Source organism: Hyla sarda, chromosome 6 (genome assembly GCF_029499605.1).
Source record: "Hyla sarda isolate aHylSar1 chromosome 6, aHylSar1.hap1, whole genome shotgun sequence".
Classification (NCBI taxonomy): domain Eukaryota; kingdom Metazoa; phylum Chordata; class Amphibia; order Anura; family Hylidae; genus Hyla; species Hyla sarda.
The window spans coordinates 170,316,345-170,338,955 of NC_079194.1; the positions used below are offsets into that span (position 1 = coordinate 170,316,345).

The 22,611-nt window shown below is 40.1% G+C and overlaps 1 protein-coding gene and 1 long non-coding RNA gene across 5 annotated transcripts in view; one reads left to right on the plus strand and one right to left on the minus strand.

Annotated features, from left to right (window-relative positions):
- The window catches only part of CHST8 (carbohydrate sulfotransferase 8), a 765,708-nt gene that overhangs the window by 79,837 nt on the left and 663,260 nt on the right, over positions 1 to 22,611 (plus strand). For 2 of the 4 annotated variants that reach the window (XM_056525790.1, XM_056525791.1), the window contains exon 2: positions 4,512 to 4,593. The exons of the other annotated variants lie outside the window; for them this stretch is intronic. The gene's annotated coding sequence lies outside the window, so the exon portion shown is untranslated. The remainder of the gene's footprint in view (positions 1 to 4,511; positions 4,594 to 22,611) is intronic. 4 annotated transcript variants of the gene reach the window in all.
- LOC130276429 (uncharacterized) lies at positions 1,923 to 6,648 on the minus strand. The gene is made up of 3 exons (XR_008845112.1): positions 6,559 to 6,648; positions 4,698 to 4,783; positions 1,923 to 2,033 (listed from the first exon to the last, which is right to left on the minus strand). It is a non-coding gene; the product is annotated as an uncharacterized LOC130276429 (long non-coding RNA).

Consider the following 22,611-nt stretch of genomic DNA (forward strand, 5'->3'; position numbering starts at 1 on the left):
GCCACGCCCCCTTTTTCTTAGCAAAATATAGAGTTAGTCGGGGTTTTTCCAATTCTGGCGCAAATTCTTGTGCAAAATCTGGCGCAGACAGAATTTCTGGCGCAATGCGGCAGAATCTGGTGCACAACCCGACTAAACATGTCAGGTTTGCAATAGTAAATGAGGGCCAATGTTCAGAATGCTGAGGTGCCGGCTCAGATCCCATCGGCCAGATTCCCACAATTCTTTGGATTGGGGATAAGATGTCTAGGGGTGGAGTACCCCTTTATACTTGCTTTTGAGGTGTCTGGGTAAATTAGGAGACAACAATTTTTTTAATCTGTTATGTTAGTGCCTGTATTGAGTTTATCCAAAGGAGTGACATGGACCAAATCAGAGAAAGGAGCAAGTGTTGCTTATGTTTTCTAGAAACTGATAGAATAAATAGTGCTGAATAGAACTTCAAATAACATAAAGGGCAACTCAAGGACTCGTTTATAAGTGATTGTTTTAACACTTAAAGGGATACTCCACCCCTAGACATCCTATCCCCGATCGCTGGGGTCCCGCCGCTGGGGACCCCCACAATATAGCATGCGGCACCCACCTGTTTCTTGTCCGGAAGCGATGGAGGGTCTGGGACCCGACCATGGGAACGGAAGTCAGTGTGGAACGGAATCTGTGTGGAAATTCTACAAACGGAATTTCAGAAGGCTGAATAGGAGTGCGGAATCCCATAGAAGTCTATGGGCTTTAATTTGCAAGCGTAATTCCACTAGCGCTAATTCAGCCATATGAATAGGGCCTAAGGCTGACAGCAAAGCTAACTTGAAATTAACTTTTGTATTTCTCAGTGGAAAACAACCATACATAACGTAAACAGTAAGGTATAATATAGCACAAAATTAGACAAATGCTATGCGTAGATCAGTCTCACCCACCCACCCACCCACCAGCACACCTGCGGCCCACCCTAATCTTCACCCTAGCAGCGTGCTGGTGAACATTGAATATATCGGGCCCATGCAAAGTCCTGCTCCACAGTGTTACTTGAAATAGGCTGAGATCTGTTTGCAGACATTTTGAGAGTTTCAAGGTCTTTTTTTTATTTTTTTTTAATCAGTTCAGGGTGTCCTGTAGTGAGACAGAAAAAAAAGGATTTTAGACTTACCCTGACACAGGCTGTAAATCGTCTCAGTCCAGCTTCACTGCTCACAAAGGCTTTCCTTCTACCAGCATTGGATCTTGTTTAACCTGATAGCAGATTCCTGCAGAACTCTTGAACCAAGACTGTGACAAGCTTTTCCTCTGTGTCCTCTCTGTGTCCTCTCTGTGTCCTCTCTGTGTCCTCTCTGTGTCCTCTCTGTGTCCTCTCTGTGTCCTCTCTGTGTCCTCTCTGTGTCCTCTCTGTGTCCTCTCTGTGTCCTCTCTGTGTCCTCTTTGTCCTCTCTTGCTGAATTCAAAACCAAGATGACTACAAGCACATGTCAAAACTCTCCTTCTTCAACTTTAGTCACTACTCAGTTCATTTGCTTGTTCAGTGTGCCATTATTGGACACTTTATGTATTGCAGCGTAATGCACAACAGTAATCCCAGGGGGTTACACACAGTTTTGGGCATTAGCCCGGGTCATTAACTGTCTCAGTCTCCAAAGCAGTATCTAATTTTTTTTATCAATGGTGGGTGGATTTTGAGCCAGCAGTCTGAAGTAAAAAATGTAGTTTAAAAAAATATATAAAATAAAAATCATTAAGAAATAAGAGAAGAACTAAGCTGCCTCCGTTCTCCTATATATATGGTGTGTAAGTGGATTTGCCTGCAAGCTGCAAAGGAAATGATGAACTGTACACATTAAAACCGTTCACAATTTCACATTTTAATTGCTCTTAAATTCAACATATTCATCACTGGCGAGCAGCAAAATAAAGAGAGATAATGTTTTGTTTGCTATAGCCTAAAGACTAATTGTGTCTCAGAGATGGTCGCGCAAGATTGCCTTGTGCAGATCACTAATGCGTTTCTCCAGGATCAGGGCCGTTCTTTAAAGTATCAGCTATTTTAAAAATGAATACATATTAATAAAGTAACCAAAACCATTGTGTATGTTGTAGAGCAGAGATTGTAATTATGTTTACATTTAAATGTCTTTGACCTCTGAAATAGATATTAATTCATGCTGTTCGGAGGAGAGGAAGACATCAATTTTAATGCTATAGGGGGATTTCTGGGGAAAGTAACAAATGAACATGCTTACATTTATTCTAATGATGGAGCACATCAGCTGAAATTCATAGGTAAATCTTTGAACATCAAAAATCATAGTAGTTATATTCTTGTACATAGGGGCACTATTATAGTAGATATGTTCTTGTATGTAGGAAGTAACCTTATAGCCGTTATATTCTTGTACATATGGGGGGCAGTATTATAGTAGTTATTTTCAAAAATTTGCTTAACCCCTTAAGGACCAAGCATTTTTCAGTTTTTGCACTTTCATTTTTTCCTCCTTACCTTTTAAAAATCATAACCCTTTCAATCCATATGAGGGCTTATTTTTTGCGCCACCAAATCATTGATCAACAAAATTGAAGAAAAAACACCATTTTGTAAATTTTGGGGGGTTCCGTTTCTACGCTGTACATTTTTGGGTAAAAATTACACTTTATCTTCTGTAGGTCCATACGATTAAAATGATACCCTACTTATATAGGTTTGATTTAAGTACTTCTGGAAAAAATCATAACTACATGCACAAAAATTTATACATTTAAAATTCCTCTTCTGACCCCTATAACTTTTATTTTTCTGCATACGGGGTGGTATGAGGGCTAATTTTTTGCGCCATTATCTGAAGTTTTAATTGGTACCATTTTTGTTTTGATCGGACTTTTTGATTGCTTTATATTCCTTTTTTTTTTATGGTATGAAAAGTGACCAAAAATACGCTATTGGACTTTGAATTTTTGACCATGCCGTTTAATTTACAATATATTTTAATAGTTCGGACATTTACGCACGTGGCAATACCATATATGTTTATTTTTATTATGTTTATATTTTTTTTTTATATGAAATTTGAGAAAAGGGGGGTGATTTAAACTTTTATTAAGGAAGGGGTTAATGTGTGTGCTTTTTAAACTTTTTTTTTTTTACACTTTTAGTCCTCATACAGATCAATGGGATTACATATGTTGCTCATTCTGAGCACCGGAGCCTCCGCAGCAGGAGAGGCAAGCCCTCAGGCTAGTAGTGGATTGCAGCCCCCCCCCCCCCCCCCCACCAGGGACCACCACTGGACCACCAGGGACGGGATACAGGCACCTTTAGATCTATAGGGTTAATAGCCGGCCATGGTGTTCGCCGTTATGTCTGCAATTAACGCCAGCCCCCAGCTACAGGAATCAGCTGGGGGCCGGCCGGTATGACGGCCATAAGACAAGTATAGACGTCCATGGTCATTATCGGCTTAAAGTAGTTTCACACTTCCCTTTGATCACTCTTTATTGCAATAAAGCGGTACTCCAGTGGAATTTTTTTTTCTAATCAACTGTTGCCAGAAAGTTAAACAGGTTTGTAAACTACTTCTATTAAAATGTTTTAATCCTCCCAGTACTTTTCAGCTGCTGTATGCTCCAGAGGAAGTTGAGTGGTGCTCTCTGCTGACCCTTCTGTCCGTATCAGGAACAGTACAGAGTAGGAGCAAATCCCCATAGCAAGCCTCTCCTGCTCTGGACTGTTCTTGACACAGGCAGAGGTGTCAGCAGAGAGCACTGTGGTCAGCAGCTGATAAGTACTGGAAGGATTAAGATTTTTTTAATAGAAGTAATTTACAATTCTGTGTAACTATTTGACAGTTGATTTGAAAAAAAGATTTTTGTTCCACTGGAGTACCACTTTAAATACTTAGCGAAGAGGGAGGGGGTGACAGAGTACAGAAGAAAATGCCTCCCATTTGTAAGAAAATATAAACTCTTTATGCCATCCTGAATTATGAAGTTACATTAATAATAAAAGAATGCTTCCTAGAAAAACCTAGGTTTTTCCTTTATAGCAGCATGTAACTTGGGAATGTTTCCTGCACTATTGATGCTAATATCAATTGTAACTGGAATTGCTCTTAAGCCGCACTGGGTAAAAGAACTAGTGCCATGCTGAGATAGGCAGATGTGTGGGTGAAGAAAGCAGGTTTGCCAGGGCGCCTCCATCATTAAAACGCAGACCTCCAGCAATCCTGATTTTCCATCCAAGTCCCTGTAGCAGCTTTGGTTGATACATTTACCCCTATTAAACAGTGCTGGGTTCTGCCAAGCTAATGCACTGCAGCACTTTATTTTTTAATAGTCATTACACAGAGAATTATACTTAATTGCTGTGATTCCTAGCGCAATGTGCCAATATGAGAAGTGTATTGTAATAATGGGCTTTTTCTTTTTAGTGAGTGTATACACCAGCTTCTCCCTCCCATTCTTTTAATTGATTCTCTAGTAGTTTCTGAGAGATTTTGAGGTAAAATAAGGATTTTTCTTTCCAGTAAGAAGAAAAAAACTGCTGCAGCCATGAATTTTCAACAGACCAGCTATGAAAATGCTGCCGTTTCTCCTCTTCAATTCTTTGTGAGTCACTAAAAATGCAATATGCACTGTATATTCTTGAGCATTTATCACTGTCCCTTTACTCTCTCAAGTACATTATTGGGAAAAAAAAAGTATAAGCTTACATTGAAGTTGAACTCGGTTAAAATGGCTTGAAGTGCTTCAAGCACATTCCCTGTCAGTGTTCAGACATCTTCAGCTGTGGCAGCTCCTGCAATATGTAAAGCAACCTAGTAACATAAATTTTTTTTCTGGTTGCCATACTAGTCACGTACAATTGAAGCTGTGGCTAAATATTGCTCCTTCTGATGATACATACCACTTTGTCTTTCTAATATCCTGGACATACCACACACCTCTAAGAACTGTATGGAATAGTGGACATGGCTACCATAGATACAGTCATGGCCGTAAATGTTGGTACCCCTGAAATTTTTCTAGGAAATTAAGTATTTCTCAAAGAAAAGGATTGCAGTAACACATGTTTTGCTGTACACATGTTTATTCCCTTTGTGTGTATTGGAACTAAACCAAAAAAGGAGGAAAAAAGCTAATTGGACATCATGTCAAACCAAACTCCAAAAATGGGCTGGATAAAATTGGCACTCTCTAAAAATTGTAAAAAAATAAGATTGTTTCAAGCATGTGATGCGCCTTTAAACTCACCTGGGGCAAGTAACAGGTGTGGGCAATATAAAGATCACACCAGAAAGCAGATAAAAACGAGAGAAGTTCACCTAGTCTTTGCATTGTGTGTCTGTGTGTGCGCGACACTAAGCATGGACAACAGAAAGAGAAGACAACTGTCTGAGGACTTGAGAACCAAAATTGTGGAAAAATATCAACAATCTCAAGGTTACAAGTCCATCTCCAGAGATCTAGATTTGCCTTTGTCCACAGTGCGCAACATTATCAAGAAGTTTGCAACTCATGGCACTGTAGCTGGGTGTGGGCGTGGACGTAAGAGAAAAATTTATGAAAGGGGTCAAGGCAGCATAGTCCGGATGGTAGATAAGCAGCCCCAAACAAGTTCCAAAGATATTCATGCTGTCCTGCAGGAGTATCAGTGTCAGTGCGAACTATCCATGAAATATAAAAATACAATGTGTGTGCAGCTCAAACCACAATCCGAGCATATATTTGGGTATAAGCCGAAACCCAACGGCTGAGAATAAAATATAGAAAAAGAAATGTATAACCAATCCTCAAGGATTTTACCCCAAAAGGTACATAATGATATTCAAATAAAATAGGTTTGCTTTAGTTAACAATGTTATTAAATATATAAAATCAATAGAATAAATTGCACTATTTAGTACTCTGGCACATAGGAAATAAAAGGGGGGGGTGAAAAAACCACTGGGCCCTAGTGGTAATAATCACCTATAAAAATAGCAAAAAATTTCAAAATATGTATAGAAAACAAAAAATAAATAAAAAAGAAATATATATATATATATATATATATATATATATATATATATATATATATATATATACACATACGAAAAACGAGGTGGTTTTGCAGCACTACTTAGCTTAATGTAAAAAAAATAATCGGGTGCCAGCTCCAAATGAACTTGATCAAAGTCCCAAAATTAATCCATCCAATCACATCATAGCATAGCAACGTTTCAGATCACACAGGATCCTTTTTCAAGCTCATACAAACACACATTAGGGGCTAATAAATACCCAAGTGAACATTTCAATCATGGTATAATAATTATAGTGCCAATTAATAAAAAGTGTACAAAAAGTGCATATTTAGTGCATCATGTCACAAGTATAAGGCATTAGTGCAATGTATAAATAAAGTGCATACGTGTATATTAAAATCATTAAAATAGCTTGAAAGATACATTTAATATTATACAAACATAGTTAATTACACACACATGTCTGTCATATTGTATAATCATACCCATGTGTGGCGAACATAAATCATAAACATAAACACTGGCATGGAGAAGGAGGAACGCTCACCTGTTGTAATGCATAATGGCGCCGGCGAGCGTGAGGCAATCTCTACTGCGCAAGTGCAGAGAGTTGTGACGGGATCTGTGTGGTGAGATCAGCTGACTCACCCGATCACGTGTTCCACGTCATTGTGTTGTTCTTGTATCACATGACCGTCGTCATGGAGATGAGCAACGCCAACTTGTGCTCTCTCCATGCTACTTGGTCAGACATAAACTATCACATATTAATATATTAGGAGATCTGCCATGTTATTTGTATTTAATCTATGTGTAGCTACCGAATATAAAGTGAATACAAATATATATATTATTATATAAAAAGATCTCTTATACACAAAATATAAAAATATTTTTTTATATATGTGAGAAAAAAATATTTTCTATTAGGATGCAGTAATATTGGGTCCATGTGGGTAAAAACTCAACATAACTCACAGAGTTATATAAAAATAGCATTAAGAGAGCTAAAAATAATTAAAAAAATATATTGTTATGCAAGGAAAAAAAGCGAGAGAGAAAAAAAGGAAGAGAAAAGGAAATAACAGAAAATAAAATTAATATAAATAAATAAAATTATAATAAAGAAATATATAACACACAATGAAAAAAAAAAAAAATAATAATAAATTAAAATAATAAATATAAATCCATTACAAAATAAAATTACTAAAAAATATAAAACATAAAAAAGTAAATAAGTAAAGAAAGTGTTTGATTTGATCATGGATCATCACATGAATGCTCAGTGATCTCTGAATTTTTTCAGGATAAGGGGGACCCATATAGAATCCCTATTAATATCTACTCCTGGTGCCATGGGACCAGTGCCCGGGGGCACACTATCAATGTATCCCCTGACATCAGTCAAAGAGAGAGCCTTCAGAGTTAGGTCGCTAGACCCTTGTCCAGAGGCTCTATTCACCATAGTCCAATGATGGAGCGCGCCAGCTATTTCAGCAGCGACTTATAATACTGGGTGGGTCCCCCCATTTTTATTCCTTATTGTTTTCAAAAACAAAAAACAAAAGTATAAACTAAAAATGAAAATAAAAAATAAAAAACAAAACAAAATTGTCGAATTAATCAAAAAAACTCAAAAGAAAGGGAAAAGGAGAAAAAATATTTTTTTGGATGAAAAAAATTGATAAAACAAGATAATAAATATAGTAAGAAAATTAAATAAATACATAGAGTGTATCCCTCTGAGAGATGTTTCCTGCCCACACATGGTAATCCATCAACTGCATCACAACTAAGAAAATATTAGAAAGATATATATCTTCTTAAGAAAATCTATATTTTATTAATTTTATCAAACAAGATGGCAGGTCTCCCTTCAATAATCATAAAAATGATGTCAAATTACATTAATTTCTTGATAGAATTCAAATTGTTGAGGTGTTCCTCCTCCTCCATCCAGATATAATTCCATAATCTACCTAAAAAATAATAAAAAAAATAGTGTAAGTAGAACATACGAATATATTTTAATTACAGAGTAAATAATAAAATGTGTGTTTATTTATCATATACTGTTGAGTGGACTCAAGAATTCATCATGGTTACACTATATTAAAGTCTACATTAAGACCTTTCGGACGTAATGAGTCCAATTGGTGGATCCACCATAGTTCTCGCTTACGGAGTAGAGCAAGTCTATCACCACCTCTGGCAGGTACTGGTATACAATCAATCGCCATGAATTTTATATCATTCTCCGTGTGTCCAGCCTCCGTACAGTGCTTGGACACAGGGAGGTCTAACTTCTTCTTTCTAATGCTATATCTATGATTATTCAATCTAACTTTTAGGCTCCAGGTAGTTTGGCCTACATATATCAGATCACATGGGCACATAAGTATATATATTACCCATGTCGAATCACATGTAAGAAAGTGTTTGAGATTGTATATTTTGCCTGTGCCTGGGTGGGTAAACGTTGAACCTTTAGACATAAGTTTACAATTGACACAAGAAAGACATGGGAAGGATCCCAGTCTTCTAGATGTCAAGAACGTTTGACCTGATCTCTTTTTATTCTTGACTTCTGATTGTACAAGTCTATCCCTTAAATTACGTGTCCTACGATATGACATAAGTGGTCTAGATGTAAATTCTTCAATATTAGGATAACTCCTACTTAGAATGTACCAATGTTGGTTTAAAATTTTTGAGATTGATCCGCTCCTAGTGTTATATGTAGAAGTAAAGGGAATCCTTTTCAGTGGGTCTCTTATTCTAGTTTGTAGAGTGGATTCTCTATCCAGGGCCTCCACTCTATTTCTATGTTTCTCAATAAGATGTTTGGGATACTTGCGTTCTATGAATTTGGACGTCATGTGGTCAAGGGACTTCTTCATGGCTTCTTCATCATTAACTATCTTTTTCACCTTTAACATTTGGCCAAACGGCAGCGAATTGACCATCTGTCGAGGGTGACAACTCTGAAAATGCAGTAGTGTATTTTTGTCTGTAGGTTTAACATAAAGTCTTGTTTGTAGCTGATTATCTTTCTTGACCACTAGGACGTCCTAAAATTTATCATTTTAATTTATTATTTTTTTATTTTTTATTTTTTATTTTTCATTGTGTGTTATATATTTATTATAATTTTATTTATTTATATTAATTTTATTTTCTGTTATTTCCTTTTCTCTTCCTTTTTTCCTCTCTCTTGCTTTTTTCCTTGCATAACAATATATTTTTTTAATTATTTTTAGCTCTCTTAATGCTATTTCTATATAACTCTGAGTTATGTTGAGTTTTTACCCACATGGACCCAATATTACTGCATCCTAATAGAAAATATTTTTTTCTCACATATACACAAAATATAAAAAGATTTTTTTATATAAGAGATCTTTTTATATAATAATATATATATTTGTATTCACTTTATATTCGGTAGCTACACACATAGATTAAATACAAATAACATGGCAGATCTCCTAATATATTAATATGTGATAGTTTATGTCTGACCAAGTAGCATGGAGAGAGCACAAGGTGGCGTTGCTCATCTCCATGACGACGGTCATGTGATACAAGAACAACACAATGACGTGGAACACGTGATCGGGTGAGTCAGCTGATATCCCCACACAGATCCCGTCACAACTCTCTGCACTTGCGCAGTAGAGATTGCCTCACGCTCGCCGGCGCCATTATGCATTACAACGGGTGAGCGTTCCTCCTTCTCCGTGCCAGTGTTTATGTTTATGATTTATGTTCGCCACACATGGGTATGATTATACAATATGACAGACATGTGTGTGCAATTAACTATGTTTGTATAATATTAACTGTATCTTTCAAGCTATTTTAATGATTTTAATATACACGTATGCACTTTATTTATACATTGCACTAATGCCTTATACTTGTAACATGATGCACTAAATATGCACTTTTTGTACACTTTTTATTAATTGGCACTATAATTATTATACCATGATTGAAATGTTCACTTGGGTATTTATTAGCCCCTAATGTGTGTTTGTATGAGCTTGAAAAAGGATCCTGTGTGATCTGAAACGTTGCTATGCTATGATGTGAAGTGAATAAATCTTTTTTGCACCTTGGATTTACTCATGGAGTGCTGCACCATTTCTTTGGATATATATATATATATATATATATATATATATATATATATATATATATATAGTCCTGTAATCTGGCAACTTTATAATGTAAGTATAGTTTGCTGAATAGTTCCGGTCTATAACAGTTATTGAAAGTCCTCCTTATATGTGACTATTATAATTTTTGCAATAAATATTGTAGCACATGATGTAACATAAGTATTGTAACTTGTGTCTCTCTCTAAGTATTAGTCTCTTTGAAGACTGCTGGTAATATTGTATCTCACCCGCTCTTGTGGGACTCTGTGTGATATCCTCTCCGTTCACCACGTACCGACGGCGTTGGTAAGGCTGTTACTCCGGCAGGGATGGATTTTCGCCGGTATGCGCTTGGCACAGCGCCTCTTGCGATCTCCGCGCTGATGTAATTATGGTGCGGGCAACACTGTCACTGCTGCAGAGATGGACTTTTGCAGATATGCGCTTGGCAACAGCGCCTCTTGTCACCAGCAGTCTTCTATTGGGCTCAATAAAGAGACTATAATACTTGGAGAAAGACAAAAGTTACAATACTTATGTTACATCATGTGCTACAATATTTATTGCAAAAATTCTAATAGTCACATATAAGAGGACTTTCAATAACTCTTATAGACCGGAACTTTTCAGCAAACTATACTTACATTATAAAGTTGCCAGATTATGGGACAATATATATATATATATATATATATATATATATATATATATATAATGTAAATTTTTTTATTTTTTTTATTTTATATACATATTTTTCGACATATTTTGCTATTTTTATAGGGGATTATTACCACTAGGGCCCAGTGGTTTTTTCACCCCCTTTTATTACCTCTGTGCCAGAGTACTAAATAGTGCAATTTATTCTATTGATTTTATATATTTAATAAAATTGTTAACTAAAGCAAACCTATTTTATTTGAATATCATTATGTACCTTTTGGGGTAAAATCCTTGAGGATTGGTTATAAGTTTCTTTTTTTATATTTTATTCTCAGCCATTGGGTTTCGGCTTATACCCAAATATATGCTCGGATTGTGGTTTGAGCTGCACACACATTGTATTTTTATATTTCATGGATAGTTCGCACGGACACTGATACTCCTGCAGGACAGCATGAATATCTTTGGAACTTGTTTGGGGCTGCTTATCTACCATCCGGACTATGCTGCCTTGACCCCTTTCATAAATTTTTCTCTTACGTCCACGCCCAGCTACAGTGCCATGAGTTGCAAACTTCTTGATAATGTTGCACACTGTGGACAAAGGCAAATCTAGATCTCTGGAGATGGACTGGTAACCATGAGATTGTTGATATTTTTCCACAATTTTGGTTCTCAAGTCCTCAGTTGTCTTCTCCTCTTTCTATTGGCCATGCTTAGTGTCGCATAGACAGCTCCCGGGACGTGAGTCATCAGAGAGCAGTTAGACAGAAAACAACAACTCAACTTCAGAAGCTAATAACTATTGGAAGGATTAAGATTTTTTAATAGAAGTAATTTACAAATCTGTTTAACTTTCCGGAGCCAGTTGATAAATGAAAAAAAGTTTTGGCCTGGAATACCCCTTTAAATAAATCCCTATGTGGTGTGCTCCTTGTAGTTGCAACTACAGCCAGATGCCATTTTATCATTTAACTGGATGGTTGTGTGAAGGGAGGCAAGGGAGTTGATCCTCTGTATCAGAAAAATAGAGCTCCAACCCAAATAAAAAATGAATAACAAATTTAGATTGAATATATAAAACAGTGATTTCTGGAGATTTTAAACACTAATATTGGATATCTATAGCATGTTCTGTATCACCGTAGACCACCAGATGTTAAAGAGACAAATGCAATTACAGATCAAGAAATACATTTTATTAATACAAAATAGACATGAAATCAACATCACATGATACAAACAGATTAAGATGATTACGTAGTTTTGAAGATAATGTTCAAATGAACAAGAACTAAAGGCTGTGGCTAGGGGAATAAATTATAATAAATACAGGAGATCGAATAATGATCACCATCTGGGTCACCAAATAACACTTGTTCTAATAAGTAAGGTAAGACACCCAAAGTACAAGCTATCTGAAGTCATATACAAGCATAATAGCAAACATATATAATAAATCCTAGTAGAGAAGATAGCCTACCTAGCCACACGCCGGACCCAACATTTTGCTATTGCTTTGTCCGGGGCTTATTATTACGTAATAATAATACTTATACTGTTTCCCTGTACAGCTGTGCCCACTGCTATCCATTAGAGTTGTTAGGTGGCTGAGAGTAATGGGTTTGCTTAAAGGGGTACTCCACTGGAAAACATCTTTTTTTAAATCAACTGGTTCCAGAATATTAAACAAATTTGTAAATTACTTTATATTAAAAAATCTTAATCCTTCCAGTACTTATTAGCTGCTGTATTCTCCACAGAAAGTTTTTTTATTTTTTTATTTCCTTTGTCTGACAACAGTGCTCTCTGCTGACACCTCTATCCATTTTAGGAACTGTCAAGAATACAAGCAAATCCCCACAGAAAGCCTATCCTGCTTTGGACCATTCCTAAAATGGACAGAGGTGTACGCAGAGAGCATTGTGGTCAGCCAGAAAGGAAATTCAAAAAGAAAAGAACTTCCTGTGGAACATATAGCAGCTGATATGTATTGGAAGGGTTAATAATTTTTAATAGAAGTCATTTACAAATCTGTTTAACTTTCTGGCACCAGTTGATTTAAAACAAAATGTTTTCCAGTAGAGTACCCCTTAACCCCTTAAGGACACAGGACGTTTGAGTACGTCCTGTCAAATCCCGGCCCCCCTCCACTAGCTGGAGGGGAGCCGGTGCCCGATGTCTGCTGAAATCGTTCAGCAGGCATCGCGGCATACCCCCCATGTCGGCGATGGCCGCAGATCGCTGGACAATTCAGCCTAGCGATCTGCGGCGGATTCCGGGTCAATCGGGTCTCCAGTGACCCGGAATTACAGGCTGTTCGGGGCAGTCTCTGACTGCCCCGAACAGCCATAGCCAGCAGGGGTGAGGTGGCACTGGTGCCACCTCACGATCGCCCTGATTCGTCGGCCGGTTTACCGGCCGACCAATCAGGGCACCTGCTGCGGGTGTCCCTCCCGCAACCCGCTCTGCCCCTCATCCGGGGAGCTGGGGACCCCGATCCCCGGCGTCAATGTTGGGATCGGGGCCCCAGGAGCGGCGGCGGCGTGGATCAGCAGTTGGAGATGAGTGACAGCCTCCTGCTGTTGCTTAGCAACACCTCCCAGCATGCAAAAAGGGCATGTTAAAGTAGAATATGTCATGAAAAAACTATCTCGGAATCAGAATGATAACTTAAAGCATCCCTGAGTTATTAATGTTTAAAATGACAGTGGTCAGAATTGCAAAAAATGGCGGAATCCTTAAGGTGAAAAATGGCTAAGTCCTTAAGGGGTTAAGGAGGCAGGGTTTATGGTACGTCCTTGCAACTTTGTTCTTAAAGACCGAGGGCATACCTATACGTCCTGGTCCCGTTACCAGTGTTTGAAACATGCTCAAAAGTTAGGCACGTTTCATACCCAGTGGGTCCTGGTATCCCAGAAGGGCCGATACCCGGCATCAACCCTTTAGATACAGCAACTAAATGCGGGGATTAACGTGCTGGTTAGCTCAGCGGAGCTGATCGGGACATTTGCAGCAAAATCCTGCCCTTACCTGCCTCCTCACTGCCCAATCGGTGCTCTGATGTCCCCAGCCAACCATGGTAGGCTAGAGCAGCAGAGCACCGATAACTGATCAATGCTGAGACAAAGCTCAGCATTGAACAGTGTAAAAAAAAAAATGCAATGTTTTTATTGCATATAGTCCCTATGGGGACAGGGGCGGACTGACCGGATGGTCCGATCGGACGTAGTCCGAGGGCCAGGCCGGGTACAGGGCCCGCCGCTCCTGAGAATCCCCAGCAGACAGCACTACAGGAAAAGGCGTCCTCTCTGTGTGAGTCCCATCTGCAACCTACATAGAGGAGATGTGACCTCCGCCCTTATGCAGCGCAGGCACAGATAATGTCGCTCATCGGCGCCTGCACTGTGGAGGAAGAAAGACGCGGGCCCTGCTGCTGAGAAGATTCCTGCGTGGGACATCAGGTGAGCATTAATTTTTTTTCAAACTGGGAAGGGGGAGGGGGAAGAACTCTTCTGCCTACACCTACTGGGGGGAGGGATCTAACTCAGATTTCCCCCCCCCCCCCCATATAGGTGCAGGCAGCAGAGTTAGATCCCCCCCCCCGATATCTTCCGCTATATGGTACTGTGTATAATCACGAAAGCAGTGTTGGGTCAGCTCAACCGACGTAGACCAGATGCGACACGGACAGGTGCGGACTTCACCTTTTATTAGAGTGTAGAAAGAAGAGCAAATCCAGCGCAGTACTAGATGCAGAAGGTGTGGTTTGTTCGATGTTGCACACATGTGATCTGAATCGAATAAACCGCACCTTCTGCATCTAGTACTGTGCTGGATTTGCTCTTTCTACACTGTATATAATTACATATTTTATACAGGTCTCTGTACAGCTGGAATCTACTGCCATACGGTCCTGTATATAATCACTTATATAGTATACAGATCCTGTATAGTATACTGGTCTGTGTATAGTGGTTTTATTCAGTACAGTATGGTGGTATATATTTACTCCTTGTATACAGGTATTACTGGTCATGGAAAATTATTTTATCTACCTTTTTAAAGTGTTTCATATATATAAAATTGTTTATTTTGTGTGTAGGGCTGTTGGAGGGATTTGGGTAGTGAGACTAGCAGCAGAGCATCGCAGGGGGCCCTTACTTTTTTTGGTCCGGGGTTCCTGAGTGTTGTCAGTCCGCCCCTGTATGGGGAATAATAAAAAAAAAAAAAAAAGGTTAATAAAAGTGAATTAACCCCTACCCAATTAAGTTTGAATCACCCCATAAAAAAATTATGTAATCAAAAATAAACAGAATCATTTGTGGTACCGCCATGTGCGTAAATGTCCGAACTATTAAAATATAAGGTTATGAAACCGCATGGCTGGTGTACACGTAAAAAAAAATAATAATAAATAAAAATAATAAAAGTCCAAAATTGCGCATTTTTGGTTACTTCATTTACCATAAAAATATAATAAAAAGCGATAAGTCCCATCAAAACAAAAATGGCACAGATGAAAACTGAAGATCACTGCGCAAAAAATTAAAAACTTACAGAAATTGGGTATCCTTGTTACCGTATGGACCTACAGAATAAAAGATAAGGTATCATTTTTACCAAAAAGTGCACTACGTAGAAACGGAAGCCCCCTAAAGTTACAAAATGTTGTTATTTCAATTTCACCCCACAAATATTTTCTTTTGATTTTGCTGTAGATTTTGTTGTGAAAGGATTGATTTTATTACAAAGAACAATTGGTGATCGCAAAAAATAAGCCCTTATGAGTCTGTAGGTGCAAAATTGACAGCATTATGATTTTTAGAAGAGGAGGAAAAAAATTGTTTTTGTCCACTCTGGGAGAATATTGTACAAAATAGTTTAAAGTTTTAGAGATTGAGGATTTCATCTTGCGAAGGAGGAGTAGTTAACCCCTTAAGGACTAGGCACGTATGAGTATGTCCCTGCGCCCTGGGTCTTAAGGACCAGGCACATACCCATACGTCCTGGCGAATTTCGCATCCCCTTGGGCTGCGAAACCGGACGCCTACTGAAATCGTTCAGAAGGCATCCAAGGCGATCTCAGAAAATCTCATGTCAATTCAGACATGCGATTTTCTGCTATTCCGGGCTGATCGGGTCTCTGGTGTCCCAATCTCCCGGAAAATAGTGATGATCTGACCTGTCAGTGACAGCCCAGATCATCTTGCAGGGTAGGAGTGAGGTCGCAGTGATGCGATCTCCTCCTATCCCCTGCCATTGGTCAGGACTGATTCTGACCAATGGCAGAGCAGGACAGTGGGTAGGGAAGCGACGTGGTGGGGGGGGGGGGGGAAGGGGGAGGACGGTGAGATGAAAGTAAAGTGATCTTTACTGTGGCAACCACTAGGAAGGCCAAACTGCAACTCCCAGCAAGCCGTTACAGTGGTGCCCAAACTGTAGCCCTCCAGATGTTGCCAAACTACAACTCTCAGCATGCCTAGACTGCCCAGGCATGTGGGAGTTGTAGTTCTGTAAAATCTGTCCCTTCAGATTTTGCAATTTTCATGAAATTTTTGAAAATTGCTGCTCTACTTTGAAGCCCTCAAATTTTTTCAAAAACTAAAAATATGTCCATTTTATGATGCCAACACAAAATAGACCTATTGGGGGGGATTTATCAAAGGATGCAAGTAACGACGAAAATTTACCACCAAAATAAAGTAGAATATGTCACGAAAAAACAATCTCAGAATCAGAATATTCGGTAAAAGTGTTTGATTTATTAATTCTTAAAGTGACAGTGGTCAGATGTGCAAAAAACGCTCTGGTCCTACAGTGAAAATTGTCCTGATCCTTAAAGGGTTAAACAAGGGCATCTCTGAATTACACTGATCTTATGTGGACCTACGTTTCCAAGCTGTAGTCAAGCATCCGTGTTTTATTAGATTTTGTACAAGGTTCAGTAAGGTTTACAAGTTTTTTTTGCAGAATTCTAGTGTTCTGAGGTCTAATTTCTGCACTTTGCACCCTACAACTTTTTTTTAACGCTGTTTCTGTATGCAAAGTGCAGAAATTAGACCTCAGAACACTAGAGTTCCGCAAAAACTTGTAAAGCTTACTGAACCTTGTACAAAATCTAATAAAATATGGATGCTTGACTACACCATGGACTACAGCTCAGCATAACCCTCTACCCTTCCTGTAGTCAGGGCTGCCATGAGAAATTTTGAGGCCCCTTACACAGCATGAAGTCTGGGCCTCTCGTTGCCCTGTAGCTATAAAAAAAAAAGAGCAAATACAGCACTCCAGAGTGTATTAGAAAAGAGACCTGTAAGGAAATGATGTACGCAAAAATAGCAGCTCACCTGGAAGTGTTGTGTAGCCACATACACAACAATGGTAAGTACATAACGTGATAGTGTCCGCAGCCAGCCGGCTGAATAGGAATGTAATGGAGGAGGCTTCGGTGTGGGTGGGGGCTTCAGAATGGCGCAGGACACAGGATACCGACAGGTGAGTTAAAAGTGGAGGTAGTTTATTCTCCCAACATGCAACGCGTTTCACTGCTACAGCAGCTTCATCAGGCATTTTTTTTTTCTGAGGTTTTATTTTTCCACTTTATTAGCCAAAGGCAAAATGGTTGTATATTTGGATCTCTGTTCAGCATTTTGCCTAGTCATTAAACACACGTGAGATTGGTCCATATTTTTTATTTCTTTCAACCTAAGTTACTTTAAAACAGGAATGACTGAAATAAAAAAATAAAGCAGCATTGAGTCCCATCAGGTCAGCCCATCTACTGCCATAGGGGCACTACAGATTGTTCACTGCAGGCTCTAATGGAAGTACCTGGGTATAAGGGAATGATTTATGTTAATATGGAAAGCTGGTGAGACTTAATAATCTTGGTTCCCAACATTAAACAGTAAGATTACCATGCCTGGTGAAGTTGCTGTAGCAGTGAAACGCATTGCATGTTGGAAGGATAATCGACCTCCACTTTTAACTCACCTGTCGGTATCCTGTCTCCTTGCCCTGTGGCACAGGTTTGATTTAATCATGATATCAAGTTTAAAATAATACCTCCACTCCATGACAACATATTACTTCTGCAGTGACTAATACCATCATATTGTAAGGAAATAAAGAATACTATAGACAGACCAGTATCACCAATAACACCACTATACAAGGGACAAATGACCACTACCATTACCACGGACGAATAAATCTATATTGTTAATGAATAAAAAAAACACTATACTATTGCTGATGTCTGCCATTACCAGCGGGTCCCTGAGTGCTGATAGTAGAGGGGCCTGCCATGCACAGTAGTGTTTCACCCTTTTGGCCAGAATGGATAGCATGTATGCTGTAAAACCTAATAAGAGAAACAAAAACAGGGGAGGACAGTGCCTCTAGTATTACTCAAGGTACCGATGTCCCACGAAATCGGCTCTTCAAGATGGTCGCTCACCTGATTCGGGAGATAAATTGCGCATATCGCCCCAATGGGTTATCATTGATCCTCTGTAGATGAACTGCTGGGCCCAAGGTAAGAATGGGAAAGAAGGAAGCTACTCCCATGTAGGACTTGAAGAATAATGACCTTTTCTGCTGGTGCTTTTCCTAATTACGGAAGGATCAAACAGGATGCTGAAGTTTAACCCCTTAAGGACCCGGCCATTTTTTGCACATCTGACCACTGTCACTTCAAGCATTAATAACTCTGGGATGCTTTTACCTTTCATTCTGATTCCGAGATTTTTTTTTCGTGACATATTCTACTTTATGTTAGTGGTAAAATTTTGTCGATACTTGCATCATTTCTTGGAGAAAAATTTCAAAATTTGATGAAAAAATAGAAAATGTTGCATTTTTTTAACTTTGAAGCTCTCTGCTTATAAGGAAAATGGATATTCCAAATAAATTATATATTGATTCACATGTACAATATGTCTACTTTATGTTTGCATCGTAAAGTTGAGAGGTTTTTACTCTTGGAAGACAAGAGTGCTTCAAAGTTCAGCATCAATTTTCTAATTTTTCACAAAATTTTCAAAATCGGAATTTTTCAGGGACCAGTTCAGTTTTGAAGTGGATTTGAAGGGCCTTCATATTACAAATACCCCACAAATGAGCCCATTATAAAAACTGCACCCCACAAAGTATTCAAAATGACATTCAGTAAGTTTGTTAACCCTTTAGGTGTTTCACAGGAATAGCAGCAAAGTAGGGATCGACCGATTATCGGTATGGCCGATGTTATCGGCCGATAATCACGATTTTGGGCATTATCGGTATCGGCAATTACAATGCCCTGCCCCCACGCACCCCGACCCACCGCACCGCGTCGCACCCCCCCACCGTGATGCTGGGCGTTATACTGGTATGGATTTTTGCCCATACCGCTATACTGGTCGGGCCCCTCCCCCACCCTCCGAGTCAATAAAAATTTTTAACTTACCCGTAATGGGGGTGGTCCGGGCCATCCATCCTTCCTTCCTGTAGTGTCCAGGGGCGTTCCGGGTGAAGAGTGAACCGGTCCGGGCTGTCCTTCTCCGGCGGTCATCTTCTCCACTCCGGGCAGGCTCCGGCCTAGTACACTGCATAGACGCCGCTACGTTGTGACGCCAGGTGCGTCGCTGCGCACGGGCGTCACTGCGCAGTGACGTCTATGCAGCGTACTAGGCCGGAGCCTGCCCGGAGTGGAGAAGATGACCGCTGGAGAAGGACAGCCCGGACCGGTTCACCCTCCACCCGGAACGCCCCCGGACACTACAGGAAGGAAGGATGGATGGCCCGGACCACCCTGACAGGTAGGGGGAGAGAAGCGGGTGGCGGCGGCGGCCTATGGCACCGCAAAAGCCACTGCAGATCATTGATTTAAAGCAGCCGCTTTAAATCAATGATCTGCAGCGGTGTCGCAGGGGATTAAATAGCCGATAACGTATACCGGAATATCGGTATAAGTTATCGGCTATCTGCCCTAACCTGCACCGATTATCGGTATCTGTATCGGCCCTAAAAAAACGATATCGGTCGATCCCTACAGCAAAGTGGAGAAAATTCAAAATCTTCATTTTTTTACACTCTCATGTTCTTGTAGACCCAGTTTTTGAATTTTTACAAGTGGTAATAGGAGAAAAAGCTCCCAAAATTTGTAACCCAATTTCTCTCAAGTAAGGAAATACCTCATATGTGTATGTCAAGTGTTCGGTGGGCACAGAAGGGAAGGAGCGACAATGGGATTTTGGAGAGTGAATTTTTCTGAAATGGTTTTTGGGGGGCATGTCACATTTAGAAAGCCCCCATGGTGCCAGAACAGCAGAAAACACCACATGGCATACCATTTTGGAAACTACACCCCTCAAGGAATGTAACAAGGGGTCCGCTGAGCCTTAACACCCCACAGGTGTTTGACGACTTTTCGTTAAAGTTGGATGTGTAAATGCCTTTTTTTTTTTTTTTTTTTACTAAAATACAGTTTCTCCCCTAAATTTTACATTTTTACAAGGGGTAATAGGAGAAAATGACCCCCAAAATTTGTAACCCCATTTCTTCTGAGTATGGAAATACACCATGTTAGGACGTAAAATGCTCTGCTGGCGAACTACAATGCTCAGAAGAGGAGGAGCGCCATTGAGCTTTTGGAAAGAGAATTCATTTGGAATGGTAGTCAGGGGCCATGTGCATTTACAAAGCCCCCCCCCCGTGGTGCCAGAACAGTGGACCCCCCCACATGTGACCCCATTTTGGAAACTACACCCCTCACAGAATTTAATAAGGGGAGCAGTGAGTATTTACACCCCACAGATCTTTGGAACAGTGGGCTGTGCAAATGAAAAATTTTATTTTTCATTTTTACGGACCACTGTTCCAAAAATCTGTCAGACACCTGTGGGGCGTAAATTCTCAATGTACCCCTTATTACATTACGTGAGGGGTGTAGTTTCCAAAATGGGGTCACGTGTCGGGGGTCCATTGTTCTGGCACTATGGGGGCTTTGTAAACATGTGGCCTTCAATTCCGGACAAATTTTCTCTACAAAATCCCAATGGAGCTCCTTCTCTTCTGAGCATTGTAGTTCGCCCGCAGAGCACTTTAAATTCGCATATGAGGTATGTTCTTACTCAGAAGAGATGGGGTTACAAATTTTGGGGGGCTTTTTTTCCTATTTTCCCTTGTGAAAATGAAAAATTTAGGGTAACACCAGCATTTTAGTGAAAAAATAATTCATTTTCCCATCCAACTTTAATGAAAATTTGTCAAACACCTGTGGGGTGTTCAGGCTCGCTACACCCCTTGTCACATTCCGTGAGGGGTGTAGTTTCCAAAATGGGGGTCACATGTGGGTATTTTTTTGTGTTTGTCAGAACCGCTGTAAAATCAGCCACCCCTGTGCAAATCACCAATTTAGGCCTCAAATGTACATGGTGCGCTCTCATTCCTGAGCCTTGTTGTGCGTCCGCAGAGCATTTCACGCCCACATCTGGGGTATTTCCGTACTCAGGAGAAATTGCGTTACATATTTTGAGGGTCTGTTTTTCCTTTTACCTCTTGTGGAAATAAAAAGTATGGGGCAACACCAGCATGTTAGTGTGAAATTTTTTATTTTTTTACACTAACAGGCTGGTGTAGCCCCCAACTTTTCCTTTTCACAAGCAGTGAAAGGAAAAAAAAAGACCCCCAAAATGTGTAGTGCAATTTCTCCCGAGTAAGGCGATACCCCATATATGGCCCTAAACTGTTTCCTTGAAATACAACAGGGCTCCGAAGTGAGAGCGCCATGCGCATTTGAGGACTAAATTAGGGATTGCATAGGGGTGGACATAGGGGTATTCTACGACAGTGATTCCCCAACAGGGTGCCTCCAGCTGTTGCTAAACTCCCAGCATGCCTGGACAGTCAGTGGCTGTCCAGAAATGCTGGGAGTTGTTGTTTTGCAACAGCTGGAGGCTCCATTTTGAAAACCGTGGCGTACCAGACGTTTTTAATTTTTATTGGGGCGGGGGGGGGGGGGGGGACGGGACAGTGTAAGGGGGTGTATATGTTGTTTTACCCTTTATTATGTGTTAGTGTAGTGTAGTGTTTTTAGGGTACATTCTCACTGGCGTGTTACGGTGAATTTCCCGCTAGGAGTTTGCGCTCCGGGGGGGGGGGGGGGGGGGGGGCAAACCTCCAGCTGTTTCAAAGCTACAACTCCCCAACATGTACTGACAGACTGTGCATGCTGGGAGTTGTACTTTTGCAACAGCTGGAGGCACACTGGTTGGAAAACCTTCAGTTAGGTTCTTTTACCTAACTCAGTATTTTCCAACCAGTGTGCCTCCAGCTGTTTCAAAACTACAACTCCCAGCATGTACTAATGACCGAAGGGCATGCTGGGAGATGTAGTTATGCAACAGCTGGAGGTACCCAACTACAACTCCCAGCATGCCGAGACAGCTGTTTGCTTTCCGGGCATGCTGGGATTTGCAGTTTTGCAACATCTGGAGAGCTACAGTTTTTAGACCAGTGCAGAGGGATCTCCAAACTGTTGACCTCCAGATGTTGCAAAACTACAACTCCCAGCATGCCCAGACAACAAACAGTTATGTGGGCATGCTTAGTAGTTGTAGTTTTGCAACATCTGGAGGGATATAGTTTAGAGACCACAGTCTCAGACTGTAGCCCTCCAGATCAACTTACTGGCTTCCGTAGGATCCCAGGAGCCGTCCTCTTCTGACGCACGTCACGCCGCCTGCCGATCACAGTCGCCGCAGCCTCCGGATCGGTAAGTTGACGTC